The sequence below is a fragment of the Chiloscyllium plagiosum genome, chromosome 23, assembly GCF_004010195.1.
Source record: "Chiloscyllium plagiosum isolate BGI_BamShark_2017 chromosome 23, ASM401019v2, whole genome shotgun sequence".
Taxonomy (NCBI): Eukaryota; Metazoa; Chordata; class Chondrichthyes; order Orectolobiformes; family Hemiscylliidae; genus Chiloscyllium; species Chiloscyllium plagiosum.
Genome location: NC_057732.1, coordinates 4,732,197 through 4,738,539, shown reverse-complemented (window position 1 = coordinate 4,738,539; position 6,343 = coordinate 4,732,197). Strand labels below are relative to the sequence as shown.

Below are 6,343 nucleotides of genomic sequence, written 5' to 3'. Positions count from 1 at the left end.
ATGACACTATCAACCATTGTCCAAAAAAAATCCAGCTGGTTCACTGAGAAGGAAATCTGACATCCTTACCTGGGTCTGGCCTACATGTGACTCCAGACCCACAGTAATGTGATTGACTCTTAAAAATGCTCTGAGATGGCCTGGCAAGTCAAGGAAAATTCAGGAATGGCAACAAACACTGCTCTTGAGAGCAATGCCCACATCTCATTAAAGATTAAAGAAGAAAATGGAAGGGTTATGAGCATCAGAAGAGGATGAGGAATTGACCCCATTTGTCCATCTTTGCTTCATAACCCTTGTCATCCTTACATCATAATAATCAGTGGACTTAGGGCAGAGCATTTTAAGTTCATTGTCAGCCCCTATTGTGCTGACACAGAGTCATAGAAATGTGCAGCACGAAAATAGACCCTTCGGTCCAACCCGTCCATGCCGACCAGATATCCAAACCTAATCTAGTCCCATTTGCCAGCACTTAGCCCATATCCCTCCAAACCCTTCCAATTCATATACCCATCCAGATGCCTTTTGAATGTTGCAATTGCACCAGCCTCCACCACTTCCTCTGGCATCTCATTCCATACATGCACCATCCCAGTTCGTGTTTTCAAAACGTGCCCCCTGTCCCTTTTAGTTCTCGTGTTTTCAAAACGTGCCCCCTGTCCCTTTTAGTTCATTGCCATAGAAAGCTGTGGAGGCCAGGTCACTGAGTATATTTAAGACTGAGGTAGATAGGTTCTTGAGTATCAAGGGGATCAAATATTACAGGGAGAAGGCGGGAGAATGGGAAAGAGAACCTGATCAGCCATGATTGATTGGCGGAATTGACTCAAAGGGCTGAATGGCCTAATTTCTGCTCCCATGTCTTATGGTCTAATGGTCTTTTGCCCGGTACCAATTTCCACCCCCACACTAGAGGATTGAAAACATTTTTATTTGTGAGTTATTTGTGCTGTGCTTAATATTTTGATTTGTACCCGGGCACGTAACTGATAGATTACAACTCAATATGAAAAATGGCAACGTGCAGTGTTCACAGTGACCCTTGGAACCTGGAGTGAAGCCGAGTATCAATGATTTAAGAGGCACAAGTATGAAATTGGATACTTTTTAGCTGTACCTGCATTGCTTAGAATTGAATGACCTAAATGAAGAAGCGATTTTACTTGGAGACAGCATTTGCAGACTTATATGCACAGCACAAAGCAGGCTGTGTCTGTGTAAAGGGGGGAGGGGGGGCAGATTATAAAGGGAAAAGGTTAAAGTGAAGCTGCAAGTCTGTAATGGACGTAAGTAACATGAGCAGAAAACAGTATAAATGAGTTAAGATTGTGATCAAAAAAGTTTTGAAGTAAAAATTTGTATTAAAATGATCTTCATTGTTTGTGGTAGCCATTAGTAAAAATTGTGAAAAAAAGTTGGTGGTAAAAATTGTCAAAAGAGATTTGTGGTAATAATTTATGGTAAAAGACGTGGTTAAAACTTTTGAGGTAAAAGCTTGAGTTAAACAATAACTTAAAGGTTTGTGGTAACTATTAGTGTAAAAATTGTAAGAAAGATGTTTGTGGCAAAAATTGTTTTATAAAGTTTGTGGTAATAATTTGTGACAAAATATATGGTTAAAAAATGTTGAGGTAACTTGCTGGTTGGCAGTTGGTATAAATATGAAGAAGGAATGGCATAATTTGTAGTAAAGGTTTGCAGAATAAAAAGATATGAATATGGTCTATAACAAAGAGAAAATCATACTGGTCTATCCAGTTTTCATTTGGCAAGGAAATTTTTAAAAAATCAATTGAGGTTGGTCTCATATAGTGAACCTTTTGGGTCCGATGTAAATAATGCAATTCTCACTCTAACCTGGAGGGTCCAAGCAGCCTTGTTGTTATTAAGCTACTGGCCATAGAAGCAGAGTAAGAGCAAGGGTTTACCTGGAGAGGGTGTCAGCTCCTCTCCACAACCTTTTTGTGGTGGCTGCTGCCACTTTAGAGCAGGTAAGCACGTTGAGCTGCATTTGCCAAACCTCCCTCTGTTAGTCCCTCCCTGTCTCAGACCTGGCTCCACCCTCCAAACTCTCTCAGAGGAAGCTGAAAAGAATCGGAGCCGGAGTCAGGAGCAAACAGGCAACATCTCGGTCCCTTCACAGGACAGGACAGGACAGCAGCTACTGAAACGTGTGGACTGACCTGCTGAACCTTCCCGTCACAAGGTCCATTTTTATCTTTTTTAAAAATAACCACATTTTTTTGTGTTCAGACAGGTTAGGGAGGCGTTGGGGTGATGTGATTTTTAAAAAGTATTGTTGTCAGTTGGGGGTTTATTTGAAAAGCAGTCATATACTGTCAAGTTAGCAGGAGAGCTGAACTAGTGCCAACTGAACAGCAGCAGCGGCCAATGTGGGTCAGATTTCATTATTCAGGTGGTGTTATTAGCTAGGTCCAGAGGTTAGCACCAAGGCTTAAGCAAAATGCACAGGCATTGTTTAAGCAGTCAGTTCTAGCTGGTCTGGCCCTTCTTGTGGGGTAAAGCCCACAATCCAGACATTTGACTAAAAACCCATTTTGAGGCTTGAAAGATGCCATCACCCCTCAGTGTGAGAGCAGGGGATCAGGGCAACATGTTTAATCCTCAGGGATTCCTCCCTTTACCACTGCCTCTTTTGGAGCAGGAATCAGGCGGTCGGTTCGAGGACATTTGCTCCTTCCTTTAAGAAAAGGAGGAGAGTTTAAAGGTGCCTCACAGCTTATGACAATCAATGAGTGTTCCATGGCAGCCATATTGGTGTCTGGAGCTGGTGACCCTGGAATCTGATCTCACTACCCCTTTGGGGGGAGTTGACCCACAATTTGGGAAAGCCCTGATCTGAGCTGACACTTGGGGCAGTACAGAGGGAGCACTGTACTGTCTGAAGAGACGAGGGCTCCTCTACCATCCCTTAATACCACTCTAAAGAAGAACATGGCAGTTCTACTGACATATCCTGCCCGTCTCTTAACCAGCATGCCCCAGTGCCGCTCATGAGAGATTGCTGTGTGCATATTGCCTGGCGTATTTCTTCTATAAAGCAGTGGTCGCACTTCAAAAGCACCTTAGCAGTATAACATTTTGGAACAGGCCAATGTAGTGAAAGGTTCTATGTAAATGCAAGATTTTAATTTCTCTGAGTACCAGGGAAGGGTTGCTGAAGGGGTAATTCCTTTCAGTGAAAAAAGATGCTTTCCACATAAATTAGCATCTACAAAAGCTTCTGGACAGTTTTGTACATTCTTTACGGAGAGGAAAAAATGATCAACAATATGGAATTTGACATTCCTCGGAACTGTTGCAAAAACAAAAGCATTTTCTACTCATGCAGAAAGCTATTTACATTCATTTTGAGGCAACAATGTGTCTGAAAGCTTAAAGGACTCTCATTATACTTTGGCAGAAAGACCTCAGACAGTGATCTTTCCCCACTGCGCCTTGACAGCATCTGCCCCAAGCTTCAGTGCATCCCTCAACACGTAGTCTAGACCTTGGAATGTGCCAGTCTCCAACACTCGGTCAGGGTCAACTCCTTGTTCTGGAAGACCAACAAGTTTCAGGCAGACCAAAGAGCATCTTTCGCTGAGTTGATGGTCCTCCAGGCGCAGTCGATATTTGTCTCGGGGAACAGACCATACAGCACAAACTCCTGCGTCACGGAGCTGCTCAGATCGAACCTCGACAGAAACCACTGCATTTCTCTCCAGACTTTCTTTGCAAAGGCACATTGCAGAAGGAGATGTGTGACAGTCTCTTTGCCAGCACAACCGCTTTGAGGGCAGCATGCGGCGGTGCACAGAGACTGGATGTGAAGGATCTGATTGGCAGTGACCTGCTCACCACCAGCCAAGCTGAAGGGATCGTTCCCAGTGACTATCTGCACATTTGATCAATTAGTTTCTTGGTTCATTGCACACTGTCCGACTGAAGACAATGCCCTGACACAATCTGGTTAGAGCAAATGTAAACAGATCGATTGCTGTTGGAACTGTGCATTAAAGCTCCCTTCACAAACGTCTTTTGTCCCAGCAACATTGCACTGTACAAGCCAGAGGGTTTCGTATCCCAAACAAAAAGTACAAAAAAGGAACTTGGTATTAATTTGACTGTTATTTTAGGGATAGTTTTTATCAGAAACCAGTCTGACCAGTGTAAAGATTTTTCAGGTAGTTCCAAAGAACTTTTATTTGTCATACTGCATGTGGTTATATTTCTGTATGCAACAGTTGTCATATCTGTGTTTATGAAGGAAATATTCTAGCAGTGATGAATCATTATGCAGAGTATGTCTAGATGGTGGGCTGGGTTTTACAGTCCCCTGCTGGCATGTTTGAAAGTGGGTGGAGGAATGTTTAAGGTGTAGCGCATGGCCTGTCCACCTTCCACTGAGCAATGGACAATTAAGTGCCTAATTCTGTTTCCACTTCTACCTTACCCACCAAAGATGGCACACAGGCAGCTTGTCAACTTTTACAAGTGAGGGTTGGTGTCGGGCTGAGGGAAGGGGGATAGTGTTGGCGTAACATCCTAAGTTAATAATCTCCTTTTGGCCCACTCTCCCATTCTCTATAACCAAGCCCCTTGCTCCCTTCATTGGCATCTGCCAACTAGACCCTGCCAGTGCAACTGAACCTACCTTGACCATCTGGCTCATACACTACACCGTTCAACATTGGGGGCTGCTGGGACTTTAAGACTGCTGGCTAATCGGATTGAATAGTTCTTGACTAGTTGGTCTAGCAGCCTTTTCCCCTACCCCAACTATGCATTTTCTCCTCACAGAGCTTGACTGTCAGCTCTCCGAGGTGGGACACCCTTTCAAAATGGGAGCAGATATCTGGATTGTAGACGATGAACACGGCTCTCAGACTGATACAACTATGTGCTTTTTGGTGAGCAGATATTTCAGTTAGGGCTTGAGGAATACCGTGCCCTGGGAATTCTGGCCAATCTGTGGCTTCCACAGTCACACCAGCTGTCAACAAGCTTACCAGCGATATCCTTGCCTGTGCTTCCTGTCTGATTTACTGTTGGAGAATCTAAACTCAAGGAATTGGGATTACCAACCCTCCTGGAGTCCTGGTTGACCGCTGAAGAGAAAAGGCAACTGTCAGCCAGTAAATCCTTTCAGTAAGAGTGGGTGCGTCTCCTGGTCAGCCATTTTTTTAAATTGTAAAAATATACTTTATTCCCTTATAGACATACACAGTTACTGAAGCACTTCTGTATAGTCTTGGTAACAAACATTGGAATTTGGCATTCCCTGCAGTTCCAAAAAAAAACCCAAGGCATTTCTTACTTAGGAAGGACAATGCTTATAAACATTGAGGCACCAAGAAGGTCTGAAACAGAATGGACCCTCATTACACTTTGGCAGAAAGACCTTATATGTTGGTCTTTCCCCACTACGTGTTGGCAGCAGCTGCCTCCCACAAGGTTTAGTGGGTCCTTCAGCAGCACGTAGTCCTGGACCTTGGAATGTGCCAGGCTCCAACACTCGGTCAGGGTCAACTCTTTACACTGGAAAACCAACAAGTTTCAGGTAGACCAAAGAGCATCTTTCATTGAGTTGATGGTCCTCCTGCCGCAGTTGATGTTTGTCTCGGTGTATGTCCTGGGGTTCAGATCATAGAGCACAGAGAATCCTGGCCAGCATCCATCCAGGAGAAAAATGACCAACCATCCCCGGACTTTAACCGATAAGTGTGAACCAATCTAATGGAAGCCCTTGGTCACCAATGCCCTCTTCAAACACGAGTACCTGGAGAGAGAGAGAGAGAGAGACGATGCAGGCATTGCCAGTGGCGCTGCCTGTTCTAACCATCCCCCATCCCCAGTTCTGCCAGACCAGCAGAAGTTGTTTAAACCAGCTGGTATGAAAACAGTAGCATCTGAATGGAACTCCTGCCTTCAGATTTTTCTCTGAGGTGGCCACGTGCAATCTAAATTAGAGCAAAGAACTGCAGATGCTGGAAATCTGAAACAGAAACAGAAAGTGCTGGAGAAACCTAGCAGGTTTGGCATCATCTGTGGAGAGTGAAACAGAGTTAACGGTGCGAGTCCAGTGATCCTTCTTCAGAACCCTGTCGAAATGCCCCGATGAAGGGCTAATGTCCGAAATGTCGATTCTCCTGCTCCTTAGGTGCTGCCTGACCTGCTGTGCTTTTCCAGCACCACACTCTCGACTCTGATTTCCAGCATCTGCAGTCCTCACTTTCTCCTTGTAAATTCAGTCAGGCGGGTCAGTTTGCACTGCATCATTGAGCGGGGGAGGGAATGGCTTTGCTTCTGTGGAAATTGTTGTTCACATCAGGATGTT

The 6,343-nt window shown here is 44.4% G+C and overlaps 1 protein-coding gene across 1 annotated transcript in view; it reads left to right on the top strand.

The window, feature by feature from the left end:
- The first annotated feature begins 1,209 nt into the window (after positions 1–1,209).
- plekhg7 (pleckstrin homology domain containing, family G (with RhoGef domain) member 7) overlaps positions 1,210–6,343 on the top strand; it is an 87,945-nt gene continuing 82,811 nt past the window's right edge. The window contains exon 1 of the mRNA XM_043713185.1: positions 1,210–1,289. The gene's annotated coding sequence lies outside the window, so the exon portion shown is untranslated. The remainder of the gene's footprint in view (positions 1,290–6,343) is intronic.